The sequence below is a fragment of the Pinus tabuliformis genome, chromosome 1_2 (assembly GCF_031772625.1).
Source record: "Pinus tabuliformis cultivar Carrire ecotype Pingquan chromosome 1_2, CPIR1, whole genome shotgun sequence".
NCBI classification, from domain to species: Eukaryota; Viridiplantae; Streptophyta; class Pinopsida; order Pinales; family Pinaceae; genus Pinus; species Pinus tabuliformis.
The window spans coordinates 482,928,414-482,947,984 of NC_142298.1; the positions used below are offsets into that span (position 1 = coordinate 482,928,414).

General features: G+C 37.9%; 1 pseudogene; it reads right to left on the reverse strand.

The window, feature by feature from the left end:
* Positions 1–400: 400 nt before the first annotated feature.
* LOC149206438 (chitinase-like protein 1 pseudogene) lies at positions 401–1,397 on the reverse strand (annotated as a pseudogene).
* Between the last annotated feature and the right edge of the window lie 18,174 nt (positions 1,398–19,571).

Here is a 19,571-nt window from a genome sequence, read left to right on the forward strand (position 1 = left end):
TATTTTGTTGCTTTGATTTTTCTTATTATACAAAATATTAAATAAATAAAAAGGAAATGTTTATTTATTTTTTCTTATTTTTTTAATTCTAATCCACACACAAATTATTTTTTATTTTTATTTACATAACAACACACAAAATATTTTTTATTTTTATAACAAATTAAAAACAATGGTTTTTAATTTATTATGTATGTTGATTTTTTTATTCGTTTTAGTTGTAAATAAAAAAAATGAAAACTGATTAAAAACAAACCGTGGGCAATTCAAACCTGAAATAGACTGACGAATGATGGTTTTAGACCGTGAAAGGCGAAACCGTAGAGTGATAAACCGGCAACAAACCTTATCACGATCACCCTACTATCAATTGGATCAAGGATGGCCTTGGATAGATAAAACTACAGACTGCCAGCTAACGAGAGGTGGTAGAAGTTATAACAGGGTTAAGAGGAACTTGCTGGCCACAATCAAGATTATCACCGGCTTGTTCTCGTCCAACGCCCAGCAAATCAAGGAAATACAGGTAATGTGAAATCCTGTTGTTCATTGCATCAATATCCCCTTTCCCACATTCTAAACCCCCATTTAGAACATTGATGACCATTCCAAAACCAGGGAGCCTATATGATTCAGCGTCATTTTTGGTTGGTTTCCAGTTACCCACAAACACATCATGAGCAGAGGGCTGTTTTGGCTTGATGGGATTCATCCACCTCCACATTGCAGTTAAAAATCCTATCGTGGCATTGTTTGACACCATATCTGGATTAGTAAGCAAATCAAGTTTCAGTGCTTCACCAATCGGTCCGTAGTTAAAGTTCCATTAAATAGGCAGGGCACCACGTCCATGGTAACTGGCTCCTGGAGCGCAAGGGTATAGCAAATTTTGATCACAGTATAGCTGGTCCGGACTCATTTCTTCTTTGTAGCACAAACCCCAAGCAGTTGGACCACCAGTAGCAACATTGTAACCACATGAAGTTTCAGCTGCAACATTGCTAAGGAAGGTTGCAAGCTCCTTCTGCTGCATCAGCTGTCCTCCAGTAGTACCAAATCCTATGCCCTCGAACTGTGCAGCCGCGTTGATGAAGGAATAGTAATCCCAGAAACCCACCGCATGAGCCACTGGGGTATTCCTCTTGGAGAAGAGTTCTTCGAAATTGTCCACTGTGAAAATTTCCGATATAGTCTGGTTGCAGCAATAAGTCCCCTTGCATTCCCATCCCTTGTCGCAGACCTTCATCTTCTTCGACGCCAGTGAAACATTCAAACACAGTGCTAATGCCAACAAAACAACCAAACAAATCCTTCCCATTGCCATGACAGGCGAGATCTCCGCCAGATCTAGGAAGATTTTGAATCTTAATGGCAATATTTGCTGTTGCAGATCCGCCATTGGAGATCTGCGGATTATTTCATCAACAAAAGCTGGTGCATAATCGTTTATGAAATCGTCGAAGGGGATCGAAATGTCGTCCTGGAATGCCGCCGACCATTGTTGTTCTTCCAGAAACTCTTCCAGATCGACCGATTCTTGCTGCGATTACAACTAGACTTGTAGGCAAAATGTTTCACAACCGTAACCGCCGGCAGGAATGATGTAGATATATTCCTTGTCAACCCAGATATGGAGGGCAATCTCCCACCGCTCGCGATCTCCAGGATAATCATCAATCGCCTCCTACTAGGATAATCATCAAGGTGCACGGGCAGCTGCATTGCCTCCACGTCCACAGCATCTACTATCACCATCGGAAACGCCGGAACACTCATCTTTTCACCTCCAAAATCGCCTTAAAAATGTAAAAGATCTTTTATCTCTTCAAGCGGATCTTGTATCTCTTCAAGCAGCGCATCTCTTTTGCTCTTCAAGATAATGTTTAAAATATGTTTACCTTTTCTTCCGGTGGGGGGCCGGGGCGGCTTTGAATGAGGGAAGGAATAATGGCCAAATCAATGACCAACATAAACAAGGATGGAGGGCGACATTCCCAATATCGTGCATGATGTGCATGGACGTTAAAGTGTATTTGCATACGAAACACTTCGACAATGAACTGCCGGCCACCACGTTTGAAGTCACTGCATCCTTCCAAGAACTGAAGCTTGGAATTCCGAATCAATGTCAATGAAATCCGAACAGCTAGACCGTCCCACATCTTCATGAAGCCTTGCCAGAGGAACAGGATTACCTTGCTTCAAAGAAGATTTGGGTTGTTTTGGTATACGTAGAGACTGCAATGTTGATTGCTGCTTCAGAGAAGCAACTGCTGCTTTATTATCACTTACCACAATCTCTTTCTCATTCGGTTTTTCCACTGACTGTTTGCAATGGGGGTGTACTGAAATTTGCTCAGCAATTGGATTAAGTTCTTTAGGATTGTCCTGTACTTCTTTTAGAGTGTTCACATTATTGTTTTGCTTATCATCCCCGATTGCATTACCAGCAGATGCATCGTCAACATTACAAATAGCTGGTGAGGTCTTTTTTTTAATCTCTGCCTCTTGAGTAATCTTCTTGTTATTCCGAGGAATTCCTCGGCCTCTTCCCTTGGCATTGGCATTCTGAGATACAACCTTAACTGCCTTTGGTTTTTTTCAAGCAATCAACCGCGGCCGCTTCCTTACAGATATTGGACACATCTGATAACACTGCACGTCGTTTAAGGGGTTCAGCAGCAACACTGGATCCAGAAATATTTGACTCCGTTGCTGCACGTTTTCCTCTCGGTTTACCTTGGGCTGGCGGAAGAGGAGGAAGGGCATTATTCAACGTGGACGTTGCAGCCCTCGCCCATGTAATGCGAACATTGGATGCCAGTTCTTGCAGCCCAGCCAAAGGACCACCATGGCCGATCAGCCTGCAACAAAAGAAAATTGTCTCAGTCACATTCTCGGTGGTTTTTATTTAATGTTTTGCATTTTTTTTTTTTTATATATATTTTTTTAAATATCTAAAAAAAACAAAAGAAACAAAACAAATGGTTAATTTAACAAAACAAATGGTTAATTTTTTAAAAATATATATATATGATATATATATTATTAATTTTTTTTATTTTTATTTTTTAAATCTAAAATTAAAAAACTAAATTTCATCTAAAAATTTAAAGATGTTTTTTTTTTTTTTTTCACAAAATTCTTTATTGATATATTACACATTAGTTTTCCAACAAGAGTATTTTTATTCGAACGAAATCAATAGACTTTCTGATCTTCCTGATCGCACTAAGCGCAGGAAGAGAGCATACTAGTCGCTTGATTCGTTTTTATTTATGCAGGGGGGTGTTTTTGAAACAATGAAATTTAAAACTAGCTAAATATTAAAACATCAGAAAACTCAAACTTAACTCCTTTGTGAAGATCCTGCTGTCACCAGGTCTCACAAGTTATTTTGTCTAAAGAAAAATAAACACTGAATTAAATTCTAATGCCTAATCCCTTAGCACCATTCCCCGGCAACGGCGCCAAAATGTTGGGCAATTTATTGGACTTAAATTGCTCATAAATTATCGACCAGGGAAACTCGTAAGCTTGTGATGATGCCAGCACAATATATGCAGGAGTAGGCAACTAACCTATGTCTAACTTAATTATTTACGATTCAATATAATATGCAAGGGAAGAGGCTCCTAACTAAGGAGGTCCTGGTTGTCCTTCCCTACAGTATCATATGAAACTAAAAACTTAAAATGAAAACAAGAGAATGAACTTAATTATCGTTTAGATTCAAGTAGAGAGAGAGACTAACTTAGTCTCTTGATTGTCCTCTCATGTACTAATCCAAACTAAACTAAGAGTCATTCATGAGCATAAGAAATGAAATGACTTGAAACATAAAAAACAAAAGAATGAATTTCAATTACCATATAAATCATTGGAGAGAGAGCCTAACTTAGACTCTTGGTATCTCCTCATATGATACTTGAAACATAAAAGCAAAAGAATGAATTTTAATTATCATGCAAATCAAATAGAGAGAGAGAGCCTAACTTAGACCCTTAGTTGTCCTCTCACATGCTGATAAGATTTTAATTCAAAACTCATTCACCAATCAAATCCTTAAACATCTAAACAATGAAATGAAACAAGACCTAATATGAAATAACATGTTTCTCTCATCCTTTTAGAGTGAGCTCAATTCTCTTAAGAACAAGACAAATTATTCCATATACTACATTAAAGAAAATTAAATCTAAAACTACATAATGGAAAGAAAACTACATAATGGAAATATATGAAAAATGAAGCCTTATTCTATTCCATCATCAATTGGATACAATGCTCTAAGAGTCCTCTCCTTTGGAATGAAGGAGGTACTCCTATTTATACAATGGGAGAAGATAACAAACTCATAATGATGATCCATTAATCTCTCTTTTAGTTCCATACATTTCTCAACCATCTAGACACATAACCCTATCCTCCATGATTTCCTCCATGAGGTCCATGATATTCTCCATGATCTTTTCCATGAGGTTTATCTTATCAAATTCGAATTTGATCATTCAAGGCCACATAAAGGTGTCTTGGAAGCTTCCTTGGAACCTACACATGTCACCAAAACAACCCACTTTCCATATATAAAGTAAAATATATTATTTTCTAATATTTAATCAAGAATTTCTCTCAAAAATGCTTAAAAGTAAACAATATTTGGAAAATATAAATGAAACCCATTAATGGTGAATAGTAGGGAAAATGGAGTGACAAGGTGATGAATAGTGAGCGAAATAATGGAAGCATAGGTGAAAAATGTATGGTAATGAGTGCCATTTTTGGAGCCCAACACTCTCCTAAATCCACATTTGTCTCAACCAATCTCCTAAAAATACAAGATACAAATCCTCTCCAAATTCTCTCATAGTTTTGATAAGGACACAGATAAAAAACTCCATGATTCTTCTCCTTTAAACGTGCTTATATTAATGATCCATATATTTCCTCAAATATTCTATAAATCCTCATGAGTTGGTATTTTAAATTCGAATTTGTAGTTAGGAGGCCAAGTAAGACCCTTCTAGAATCTTCAAGTAGGCCTACCATATCATAAAACTCATAACACTTTTATATATATATGAAAATATGTTAATTTCCTAATAATTAATCACAAATTCACTTAAAATACTTAAAATTAATGAATTTGGAAAATAATAATAATAAACCCATATGGTCATGAAAATGGTTACTAATGTAGGGTTTATAGAGTTACAGAGTTACAAAATGAGGGTAAAATAATGGAAAGAAAGGTGAAAGTGGATGACATTTTGGAGACCCAACATACCCCCCAACTGAAGTTGTTGCATGTCCTCATGCAACTATTGCATTGATTCCCTTAATCATTAGTTGATATTCTTGAAATGTTTTTCTTTTATATGAGCTTTGGCTTTATATTAATTCTCTTTTAACTTTGCATAATCGTATCATTTGATAAGTTTTATTTGCAAAGTGTACTTTGAAAATATTTGATTGCAACATATATTTTTATGGTTGGTTCTTGTGTGACAACCAAAATTTATAAGTATTGGTTCTTGTGTAACAATACTTGTTGCATCAAAATGCTTGAAAATATTGAGAATTCCTTTTTTAAGTCCCATAGGGACTATCAACCATTTAATATGCTCATCTATTGATCATTTCAAAACACATAATCTTTTGGAATCAAAATGAAATAATAGTTGATTGGGAAAAATATGTTGGTTAGAATGAAATGAAATGTGTCATGTGGCATGAAATGTGAATATCTCTTCCCCCCAACTAAAGGTGTTTTCAGTTTTTGGAAAATGAGAAAGGGAATATGAATGTGGTGATGGATTTTCCAAAATCACAATTTTAGCATTTAAGGAATTACATGATTAAAGATTAGAAAACAACATACCTTCACTTACCTTAAAAGTGGACAAGTTATGTATATCAAAGAGTGTGGCTACTGTTACTGGATCATGGAATATGTAGTAAAATAATTTGATTTGATTCTTCCTTCTCTTGGTTGTATGTGCGGATGAGATTGGGATATTTATTGCTACAGCTGATAAATTCTGAATTGAGTCATGCTACAAACTGCTGAAATCATGTAGTCTTCAATCGTTACCACTTGGTGGCATAATTATTATCTATGTGAATAGGTGTGTCAATGTCGAACATAGAAAATAAATTGTTGGATTACTGGCCATTAATGAATGCCATTAACCAACACGAGACTACTTACCATTGATGCCAATGAGAGTCGAGATGCCTTAGTACATCTTACTAGGTATGAATAGATGTGTCGAATATGAGTCACCTAGAAGGTTTGACAAACAGGGGACATTTATGTATTCCCACTGTTTATTGGTGAGAGATCTTGCCATTAAGGCATGCAAGCCTCAAGGTACTTGAAAGATCTCTAGTTTTGATCCCAGATGATGTGTCAGAGTCGATGGGTCAAAACTTGTTAGAAGGGAGGCCTTAGTGAATCCTCCATCATCTAATGTGAGTATGAAATAATAATTTGAAGAACTATAGATGGAAAATTTGCATTGAAGCAAGGTTTATTTGACGGGAAGGAAATGGAAAATGGGATGATTCAACTTTGTAAGGGAGTTGAATGACTTTATTTTTGGGTTAAGGGTGAGTGAAAATTGGGCAGGAAAATATGAAGATTGCAAAGGGAAATGAGTTTTTGGTAGTAGGGAGATGGAAAATTATGGATCAACTGTAGGCTTAGAATGAGTAGCAATGGTAAAATTGGTATTTGTTTAGTAGCAATGGTGTAATGGATCTGTGTGATTTGACATGAAACAATCATGCTCTTCTGAAAGAAACTTGGTCTATGCATATAATGATCTCCTTCATCGTCATGTTTCTAGCCAATTTTGAGCTCCACGCACTTAATGCTTCAACAATATACCATAAACCAAATTTATATAAGTTACTGAATTGTGTCGATTCTGCAGCTGCCAAAAACACAGATTGTTGCACTGCCTTGCCACTTTACAACCTGCAATTAGACTCAGATGGTGGTTTTTCAATTATCGCAGTTGGGTTTGTTAATATTTTCAGGTTTTTATGAAATTTGAAGCATGTAACTATATTTTTCCTTTTTATTTAGCACTCCACCCTTGTCCACGATCCTGTGGATCAAGAAAATGCTCAAAATTCAAAATTCTTAGATTAGCTTCAAACTAATGCCAAAGCGTATATTTCGTCGTTTTTAATCCAACGCACTTCATTTCACTGAAATCTGACTTTGGATGCTCCCGGAATCACGTTTTGATCATTTTAGGAAACAACTAAAAAATGAAATTTTGAGTTTGAAAGGACGCCCAGTCAGTAGTCCGTATGCTGACATGGAAAGTTGATTGTGCCTGATCAACCAATGCATGACTGACATGTGTCACTGTTTCATTGGTTGACATATTTAATTTTTATTGGTCAATGGGTTGGAGTGGTGGGCCAACGAGGAAGTGCCATGTGGACCAACCATTGGTTGCCACATGGCCTCCTCATGGCGGCCAAAATTATGTTTGGAGGTCGAATGGCCTCAACAAGAATTGAACCTAAGACCTCACACACACCACCAAATCTCTTTACCAACTCAACTATATTGTTCATTGTTAAATATAACCCAAAAAACTATATTTAAGTTTAAAATGCGCCCTTTTGGGGGAGGGGGTTGGGGCTAAGCCTTAGCCCCTGGTCCCATGCAACGCAATATGACCATGGCGCGGAGGATTGGGAGCGGTTTTAACCATCCTACAAATTCACCCGCCAGTTGGGAAGGCTATATTCGTGCACCGTTCCCGATTTTTTGGCGCACTGGCCGGGTTTGGGTCGAATTGTAGGCTCATTAACAACAGAATTGGGTAGAAACTTAAAACAATCATATCTTTCTCAATTTTTGGCCAAATGAGGTGAAAAAAGAGTCAAAATAGGGGTTTTCAACAGTGTTGGATCCATTGGAGACATCAGTTTTTTTGTTTGAGCTTTCTAAAGGTATGTAATTATACTTTTTATTGTGAATTTAGATTTCTTATCCAATTTTTATTGCAAAATTCTAAAACAAATTTTGTTCAATTGTCTTTTTTGATCTTTCGGATCATAGAGAGTGTAAGGAGAGAGCATAATCAGAAATATTGAAGCTCTTTTATTCAATTAGAGTGTGAAATTTAAAGGATAAAACACAAGGATTTGATCTCTAAATTCAGATTGTGGCTCTCAAAACTCTATCTATTTTCCTATTTTCTCAAATATTCCTTCTCTTTCTTCATCCTCCTACAAATGATTAATGAGCTGGGTGGCTCTTACTGCACCACCAATAAAATAAAATTGCAATTAAAATGAAAACATCACAAAACTTGATTTTATTCATTACCTACTCTACTCTATTGGAAATAGAAAAATTGATCAAGTGTATGCATATTTCTAGTGTAACCATGTGCACAACAGGAGTAAAAATATATTCATGCTTATTTCTAAAAAATATGCATTAAAACACATCAAAGCATGAAAAACCAATTGTTTTGATAATGAAATTAATAAATAAGGTCATTTGATCCTTGATTGGAACTATCTTTCAATAAAGCCATGACACTCCTGATTCCTTTCTTGTTTTAAATCACTTTGAATATCCTCCTTTATTATGCATTCCTCAGATTCTAGTAGTTTCTACCCATCAATAGTATTGCATGATTCTTCAGTATCTTCAACAAATTGACAAGAGGAATCAAAAGAGACTTGAAGATATTCCTGTGGAGGTGGAGAGACAAATAAATTTTTGAATGCAGTTAACATATACTATTCATGAGAAGTAGATATCCCAGTTGTTGTTAGGATTCAAGAAAGTTCTTGGAAGGAAATTCTTCAAACTCCTTAATTGTTTGTGAAGTACTCCAACTGGTTGACAATTCCTGTGGTGCACACAAATTAGTACAAAGTTTTGAAAAATGATTGAAATTTAAAATGCAAAATGATTTTAACATGATTTTAACCATGCATCTAAAAAAGAATGCAACTATAATGAATTGTCTAAACTTCAAAATAAACACCTATGTATACCTCCCCGAAAATGACGCCAAAATGTTGGGTGATTTAATTGTGAGTTAAATCCATGTCATTTAATTTGTCAACCTAGGGTTTCGTAAACTGATGAGGTATACATGTACTATATGTACTAGGTGGTTATCTTTCAGATTAGATTAATCTAATGCAATTGAAACTAAGAAAATAAATAAAACTAAATCCAAACCAAAGAAATTGAAATCACACTTGCATAAGGGAAATCACACCACACTTGCATAAATGAAAATCACACTTGCATAAATGAAATCACACCATGCTTTTATAATTGAAATCATACTTGCACAAAGGAAATCATACTCACACTTGCATAATTGAAAGCACATGTTCTGAAAGGAAATCACAGTCACACTTGCATAATTGAAGGCACACTTGCTGAAAGGAAATCACACTCACACTTGCTGATCCAGGTGGATATTGGTGGCGACCCACCAATTCCACTTGGACCCCCACCATTGTTTCTCTCATTTTTTCAGTTTCCTTAATTGGAGCATAGTTTACTATTTTTAGCATTTTTTCGGGTCCTAAACTTCCGGAGCAGTTTTGAGGCCCTAAACGACGTTTTTTGGGAAAACTAAGAGCAACATGGTTCCATGGACCGATGTTGCTCATCCCAAAATTGTAATCCTCGGATAGATATTTCTAACGAGGTATTGTGTGCATCAAACGAAGATCGCATGCCAAAGTTACGACCCCGGGAAGTTGATGTACCAATTTACCCAAAACGGGGCCCATAGTTTGGTGCTTCATCACCTAGGGTTAGGCTTTTGGATGTTTATGGTTTTCCATTATTTCTAAACAATAAATAGGCCTTCGAGCCTCATTATAAGACAATTCAGAGGCATGTAGCCACCACATCTCTCCTCAAAGATAAGCTACCATCACCCAAGCTAGTTTATTTCCATTTCTGTTCATAAGCATATCTTAGTATTTTAAATTAATGAAATGAAGTATTATTTCTGTTGCATCTCTGTATTTATGGTTATCTATGTAATTTGTTGCATTCCTGTTTAAATTTGGATCAGTGATATCAGAGGGGTCTGCTCTTTCTTTGTTTTTCTTTGCATGTCCCCAACAAGGTTGGGATATAAGGAGTTAGGGCTTGAATTGATCAAACCTTTCCAAGACTAGCCTCGCAAATCCCAACAGCCTCCCATGGCAGATGAAAAGAAAGATGAGGGGGCAGGAGATTCTATCAAAATTTACTCGAAGAGGCCCTCGAGTGATAAAGGAACGCAACAAATTACAAAGATAACCATAAATACAAAGATGCAGTAGAAATAATACTTCATTTCATTAATGTAAAATGCTAAAATATGGTTATAAACATAAATGTAAATAACTAGCTCGGGTGATGGTAGCTTATCTCTGAGGAGAGATGTGGCAGTTACATGCCTCTGAACTGTCTTACAATGAGGCTCGAAGGCCTATTTATTGTTGAGAAACAATGGAAAACCCTAAACATCCAAAATCCTAACCCTAGGAGATGATGTTGGGTCCCTATAATACTAGTGATTACCCCATTACTATTGTAGTTATACCCATTATTAATATTGTTGTGCCCCTATTGCCCCCATATTGTTATTATTGTGCCCCATATAATCCCTCTATTGTTATTTTTGTGGCTTTATATTATTATTGTTAGGTCGGCTGGATTATATTATGACTCCTTAGACTCCTATATATAGAAAGGAGGTTTTTTCATTTGAATCATCAAAGAATTGTTCATTTATGTAATGTAAATAAGGTTGCCCCTCGAAGAGGCTGAATTCTAAGGCGTTGATCTATCTTTTCTATCTTTTCTTGAGCTGGTTTCATAACATTTGGTATCAGAGCTTTGGATTCTAGGGTTTCGCTGCTCCAAACAGGTCATCATGGAATTTTCGCTATAACTTTTTTTCTGCGATGTTTCAGAAGTTGCAAAAAAAACCCATTTGAGAAGAAATCGCGCTGAACCTCGGGTCCAAATTTCAGAACTTTTCGCATCATATATGCGGAGATATGATCTGAGGAATTTGGTATTTTTGCAGACTCCTGAATTACATTCCAAACAGGTGACCTAGGGAAATCGTCATAACTTTCTCTCTGGGGATCAGAATTAAATTTCGTCAGAAGGTGCAGAAAGAAGACGGATTGCAGTTTCGTGTATGCATTTTTCAGATCCAAAGGCCGAAACAGTGACTCGTGGCACGTCGTACAAGGTCGCTCTACAGAACTAGTCTATAATCAAGTCACTGTGGGAGATTTCGCATAACTCTTCCTTGGAGAATCCAATTTCTGTCAGACTTGTGGCATTGGAAAGAGGACACCGAGGGCTACTGCAGGTCATAAATTCAGAACTAGATAATCGAAAAGTACAGAGATACATCAAAGGCAATATCGAGCTCCTACAAAGTGAAAAAAGGTGTGTAGATTTTCTTAAATTTTTGCTTAAGCTTGGTTTAAAAATTTATTTTGAAGGAATTCAAAGGGCATAATAGAGCATTATTATCGGTAACTGATGCCTTGAGGAAAGAAAATGCAAACACCTAGTAAGGAACCTGAAAGCTCTAGCATGACTCATGAAGAAGAAGAAGAAATGCTATATGATATATCAAAATTACAAGAACAAGTGCAACAAGTGTCACTTGCACAAAAAGCAACAGAATCTAAGATGGATGGTTTAAGGAAAGGTGTAGAAGCTAAGATGGATGGTTTAAAGAAATGTATAGAAGCTAAGATGGATGGCATGGAAGCTAAGGTGAATGGCATGGATGCTAAAATTGATGGCATGGATGATAAGATGGAAGAATTGAAGATAAATATGAATAAGTTGATACAAGAAATGGTCACTAAGGGTGAAAGGGTACTAAAGGAAACTCATGATGAGAACAAAAGAAATGTTAATCATGATTCCATAGACTCTAATGTTGGATCAAAGACTCACCATGTTCCAAAAATCGATATGAGGAAGTTTGATGGCAAGGATCCTGCCACATGGATATTACAGATGGAGCAATTCTTCGATCTCAATAATGTGCAAAACACACAAAAGGTACGTATGGCAACTTTATATTTGGAACCAAATCAGTTTGTATGGTATGGATTTGCTCTCGTAAACAATTTATCACTTGGGAAATTTTTACGAAAGAATTGATAGCACATTATGAGGATACAAAAAGCAACACTTTTTTTAGCCAATTGATAAGTCTCAAACAAAAGGGTTCAATAATGGAGCACATTGAGGAGTTCCAAAAATTGAACATAAGGGTAAAAGATATTCCAGAGGAGCATAGGATTGATGTGTTCATAGGGTCTTTAAAGGATAATATCCAACATGATGTTCGCCTTTGGGAACCTGATTCATTAGAGAAGGCATTCAGGTTAGCAAGAAAAATGGAAAGCAAAATTATGGCAACCAGGAAGCATACCATTCACAACTATAAAGACGGAAGTGTTGTTGCCCCTAGTCTTCCACAACCTATAAGGTTGACACCACAACAATTGGAAGAAAAAAGAGCAAAAGGGCTTTGTTACAGTTGTGATAGCAAATACACTAAAGGTCATAAGTGTGCTGAGAAGAAATTATTCTACATAGATTGTGAAGAGGAAGAAGAAAAGGAGCAAGAAAGGTCAAAAGAAGAGGATATACTCCAGGAACAAAGCCTAGATGAAGAACAAATAAATCCGACCATATCTTGTAATGCATTGGTAGGAATTACCACTCCTCAAACCATCAAGATAGAAGGACAAATCAAGAAGAAAAAGGTAATAGTGTTGATTGATTCAGGAAGCACCCACAATTTTATTCATTGTAAGGTAGCAAAAGAATTGAATTGCTTCCTATATCCAGCACCAGAGTGTCAAGTGATGATTGCAAATGGAGGAACAATAAATTGCTCTGGAAAGTGCCATAATATCAAGCTATCCATGGGAGAATATGTATTGACTAGCCCAATGCTTTCCATTCCAATGGGAGGTGCTGATGTTGTACTAGGAGTCCAATGGCTACAATCCTTGGGTACAATAGCTTTTAATTTTCAAGAACTTTTCATCAAATTTTCTACGGAAGGAAAGGAAGTTGAATTAAGGGGTATTGCAGGGAAACCAGGAAAGATAATCAGCTCTAATGGTATGACAAAGCTTCTAAAAAAGGAGCAAAGAGGTGTAATTGCACAATTATGTTCGCTAGATGTTTCCACATTGGAATCATCTATTTCTCCAGATCTCCAAAAAGTCTTGGACAATCATTCCAAGGTATTTGAGACTCCCAAAGGTCTCCCACCTATGCGTGATCATGATCATGCTATTCATCTGATTCCAGGAAGTGTTCCTCCAAACATCAGGCCGTACAGATATCCCTATGTCCAAAAGAGTGAAATTGAATGTATGGTTGCAGAAATGCTAGAGGCTGGTATAATTCAACCGAGTCAAAGTTCTTTCTCTGCTCCAGTAGTATTGGTGCACAAGAAGGATGGATCATGGCGCATGTGTCCGGATTATAGGGAGCTCAACAAGCTCACTATTAAAGATAAGTTCCCCATTCCTGTCATTGATGAATTACTGGATGAATTGCATGGATCAATTTACTTCACCAAGTTGGATCTTCGTTCAGGATATCATCAAATCAGAATGAAGACTGAAGACATTCCGAAAACGGCATTTAGAACTCATGAGGGTCATTATGAATTTTTGGTCATGCCTTTTGGCCTTACCAATGCACCTTCAACATTTCAAGGTTTGATGAATTCAATTTTCAAACCATTCCTTAGAAAATTTGTGTTAGTATTTTTTGATGATATACTAATCTACAGCAAGTCTTGGAAGGATCATGTTGAACATGTTGACAGGGTGCTACAACTATTGGAGGAGAAACAATTATATGCAAAAAGATCCAAATGTTTCTTTGGAGTCCAGGAGGTGGAATATTTGGGTCATATTGTATCTCATGAAGGAGTTAAGGTAGACCCTAGCAAAATTAAAGCCATTAAGGAATGGAAAATCCCCACATCCATAAAGCATCTGCGAGGATTTCTCGGGTTGACAGGGTATTATCGCAAGTTTGTTAAGAATTATGGGAGAATAGCAGCACCTCTAACAACATTATTGAAGAAAGATGCATTTTCATGGACTCGGAAGCAACAAAGGCCTTTGAACATCTTAAAGAGGCAATGTGCCAAGCACCGGTCTTAGCTACACCGGACTTCACAAAAACCTTTATTGTGGAATGTGATGCTTCAGGAAATGGAATTGGTGCTGTTCTAATGCAAGATGAAAGACCCATTGCTTTTGAAAGTCGTCCAATCAAGGGAAAGTTTTTAAGCAAAGCTATTTATGAGAAGGAAATGTTGGCAATACTCCATGCACTTAAGAAATGGCGACCCTACCTAATGGGAAGACACTTCAAGGTAAAAACGGATCATGATAGCCTTAAATACTTTTTAGAACAAAGATTATCCTCTGAAGAGCAACAAAAGTGGGTCACAAAGATGTTGGGTTATGACTTTGAAATCATCTACAAAAAAGGGAAGCAAAATGTGGTGGCAGATGCACTCTCAAGAAAGGATGAGGATGTGGAAGCATTGTTGTGTGCCATTTCTATTATCCAACCAGATTGGATAAACGAAGCAAGGGAGGAATGGAAGAATGACGAAGAAGTGTGGGCACTTATTCGAAAGTTACAACAAGATTCCAGTACGTCTGATACATTTAGCTGGCAAAATGATTCGTTATGGTACAAAGATCGCTTATACCTCTGTAAGAATTCCCAGCTAAAACAAAAGATTCTTATGGAATTGCACACTTCTCCCTTAGGAGGGCACTCAGGATTTTTAAAAACTTACCACAGGGTTAAGAAGGAATTTTTTTGGGATGGCCTTAAATCAGATATTCAAAAGTTTGTGGCAGAATGTTTGGTTTGCCAACAAAATAAAGTTGAAACAATTAAGACACCTGGTCTATTACAACCTTTATCCATTCCAAGCCAACGTTGGGAGGAGGTTTCAATGGATTTTATCACAGGTTTACCCAAGTCTGAGGGAAAGAGTGTCATCATGGTGGTAGTTGACAGACTTACCAAGTATGCACACTTTTGTGCATTATCACATCCATTTAAAGCCAGTACAGTTTCTACTGCATTTATGGAAAAATTCAAAAGCTACATGGAAACCCAAAGATTATTGTAAGTGACAGAGATCCCATTTTCACTGGAAATTTTTGGACAGAATTATTTTCTTGTCTTGGTACTCAGTTAGCTCATAGCTCATCTTATCATCCTCAATCTGATGGGCAAACTGAGATAGTAAACAAATGTTTGGAAGGATATCTTCGTTGCTTTGTATCTGATAAACAGACACAATGGGTCAAATGGTTGCCTCTGGCTGAATGGTGGTATAACACTTCCTTCCATACAGCAACAAAAATGACCCCATTTATGGCACTTTATGGGTATCAACCACCATCCATCACATCATATTTAAGAGAAAATTCTAAGGTTCAGGCAGTGGAACATCACATCGAACATCAACAACAAGTCCTCCAACTCTTAAAGGATAACCTCGTGTTGGCACAAATAGAATGAAACAACAGGCAGATCAACATCGCAGTGAAAGAAGTTTTGATGTAGGTGATTGGGTATTCCTACGGCTACAACCATATAAGCAAATGTCCCTCAAGCAAGCTAAGAAGGATAATAAATTATCACCAAAGTATTATGGTCCGTACAAGGTGTTGCAAAAGATTGGTACTATGGCATACAAATTGGAGCTTCCTGCAGCTTCTCGATTGCACCCAGTTTTCCATGTTTCATGTTTAAAGAAGGTTATAGGCGACAAGCTCCCAGTTCAAAAATATTGCCAGAACTTGACGAGGAAGGAAAAATTATATTGGAACCGGAAGCAGTCACAGAAACAAGAACTCGACAGCTACGAAATCGATCAATTTCAGAGTATCTTATCAAGTGGAAGAACTTATCCGCTGAAGATTCCACATGGGAGGATGAGAATTTTATGCAGAAGTATCCAGAACTACTCAAGCATTGAGGACAACACTTTTTTGAAGGAGAGGGGCATGTTGGGTCCCTATAATACTAGTGATTACCCCATTACTATTGTAGTTATACCCCTTATTAATATTGTTGTGCCCCTATTGCCCCCATATTGTTATTACTGTGCCCCATAGAATCCCTCTATTGTTATTTTTGTGGCTTTATATTATTATTGTTAGGTCGGCTGGATTATATTGTGACTCCTTAGACTCCTATATATAGAAAGGAGGTTTTGTCATTTGAATCATCAAAGAATTGTTCATTTATGTAATGTAAAGGAGGTTGCCCCCTCGAAGAGGCTGAATTCTAAGGCGTTGATCTATCTTTTCTATATTTTCTTGAGTTGGTTTCATAACAGATGAAGAGCCAAACTTTGGGCCATGTTTTGGGTAAATTGGTACATAAACTTCCCGGGGTCGTAATTTTGGCATACGATCTCCGTTTGACACGCAAAATACCTCATTAGAAAGATCTATCCAAGGACTATAACTTTAGGATGAGCAACATCAATCCATTGACCCATGTTGCTCCCAGTTTTCCAAAAAAACATCGTTTAGGGCCTCAAAACAGCTTCGGAAGTTAAGGACCCGAAAAAATGCTAAAAATAGTAAACTGTGCTACAATTAAGGAAACTAAAAAAATGAAATAAAAAATGGTGGTGGTCCAAGTGGAATTGGCGGGTGGCCACCAATATCCACCCGGATAATCAATTTAAAGTTAGGAACCGAGTTCATCGCCCTGTGGGAGCTAGATCGTGTTGGTACAAAAGAAGGATGGGACGTGGAGACTCTGTATTGACTATCAGGCACTGAACAAGATCACTGTCTAGAATAGGTATCCAATCCCACAGATTGATGACCTTCTGGACCAACTGAAGGGGGAAAAATATTTCAAAAAGATCGATTTGAAGTCAGGAAATCACCAGGTACCAATCGAACCCTCCGATGTGTGGAAGACTGCCTTCAAAGCCAAGGAGGGCCTTTTCGAATGGTTGGTTATGCATTTTGGGTTGACGAATGCTCCTACAACCTTCATGAGGCTAATGGAAGACATCTTACGACCATTCACCAACTCATTTGTAGTGGTATACTTGGTTGACATCCTGATCTTCAGCCAGAGTTGGGAAGAGCACCTCCACCACATCCAACAAGTTCTCCAAACACTACAACAACGCAAGCTATGTGCCAATTTGGAGAAATGCACTTTTGGCATGACCCAAGTTCAGTATCTGGGATACATTATTGATTAACGGGGGGTGCATGTGGATATAGCCAAGGTCCAAGTCATTCAAGCTTGGCCATCTTTGACCACTTTGACGGAGCTCCGTAGCTTTCTGGGTCTTGCCAACTTCTACCGCAGGTTCGTGTTGGGATTTTCTCATATCACTTGGCCCTTGAGTCAAGTCACCAAGGGAGTAGCGAAAGCAAAATTATTTTGGTTTGAATCTCAACAGAAGGCATTCACAGAGTTGAAACATCGCCTCTGCTCAACGCCAGTGCTCGCATTACTAGACTTGCAACAACCATTTGAGATCGAGACAAATGCCTCTGACTCTGTTATTGGGGTATTCCTTACTCAACATGGGCATCTAGAGGCATATCACATTGAGACACTTTCATACATAGTCCAGAAGTATCCCACTTATGACAAAGACATGTATTCCATTGTGTAGGCCTTCCGAAAATGGAAGCATTACATTTTGGGGAAGGAAACAATCAACCACACAGACCACCAGCCCCCGCAGTTCATACAAACCCAAGGGGAGTTGTAGAATGATCGCCATCAAAAGTGGTCCACATATCTGCAACAGTTCCATTTGAATATCAAGTATAAGAAGGGAAGCACCAATAATGTTGCAAATTGCCTCATTCAACCAATGATCATGGCGTTAACCACCGTGCTCAACTCTTGTGGGCACGAGACTTTTGATTGGTGACTTCTCTACAAAAGTGACCTAGAATTTAGCCACACATACCAGACACTCTTGGAGGGTCAGCATGTTCCAGATTTTCACCTCTAGGATGCCCTGTTATGCCACTTGGGTCACCTTTGTGTTCCTTCAAGCAAGCGTGCCAAGATGATTTGGGAAGCACACTACAGTCAGGCTACTAGGCATTTCAGGGTCGAGAAAATGGTGGCAGTACTGCAGAAGTATTTCTATTGGCTAAATATTCGACAAGATGTCGGGAAGTACATCAGATCCTGCACTGCCTACGCCATTTCCAAACCAACCATCAAGAAACAAGGCCTCTATACTCTGTTGCCTACCCCTAGTCAACCTTGGGAATCCATGTCCATGGATTACATGTTAGGCCTTCCTTCTACTAAGCATGGAAAAGACTACATTTTTGTGGTCGTCGATAGGTTCTCGAAGATGGCCATTATGGCAGCCTGCAAGAAGAATATCACGGCAGAAGCCACTGCTAAACTCTTCTTTCAACGAGTGTGGGTACACTTTGGTATCCCACAGTCTATCATCTCAGATCAGGACAACAGGTTCCTCAGTACATTTTGGTCTAGTAAAAGATTTCTGGTGTTGATGAAAGTGTAGTTTCAACAGTTACTGATGTCTGAGGGGTAACAACTTCTAAATGTCGAAATTAGAAGTCCAGATGTTCAGGTAAATGAACAACAGTTTCAAAGGGAGGTTCCTGAACAACTTCAAGTTCAGATGTAACTTCTATTTGAACTGGGATAGATTCTAGACTAACTTCTAGTTGAACTGATTCAAGTTTAGAAGCACTTTCTTGTTGAACAATTTCAAGTTGAGTATCAACTTGTTGTTGGACAACCTCGGTTACTGTTTCACTAGGATCAATGCTAATGTCCTCAGGTAATTGTGAAACTTCTTCTTTAGGAATGGATGTACCAGAAATAGTCGGAGTAACTGGAGTCTTTGTAGCTACCGAAATAAATGTTTCAGGTAACCTGGATGAAGAACTAGGAGTTCTTGATGTACTAGACTCAGTTAAACGAGACCGCTTTGTTCGAATTGGTGTTGCTTTGGGAGGCAAAGGCGGTTGGCTCGTTGTTCTCTGCGAACGACGGGGTTTGGGTTGATGTTCCTCCACGATTGTTGATTAATTTTATTATCAAAAAGAAATAAACAAAAAGGGGTAACTAGGCAAAAGGTTTACCAGGCAACTGTGAACTGCAGAATACCTCTTGGCGAACCAAGAAGTATGGGCAGGAAATCTCCCTGAATGCTATGTTCGGTGTATCACATTTGTAAGGCGGCTGACTTGGTTACTTAAGGATGGATAACAACCTAGTGTTGTCCTCCCATATATACCTGAAGGTACGTGGAGGCCCAGTCCGTATAAGCGTTGTCTAATGCAAAACCGCACAGTGAGAGCATTCCCATATACTTTACGTATTGTAACACCGCCCTATATACCCGAAGGTACGTGGACGAGCTACGATATACTCACGTACGTGGAATGAGGTATCACACTCGGGGTGTATTGCAAACAAGTTAGCGATAGCT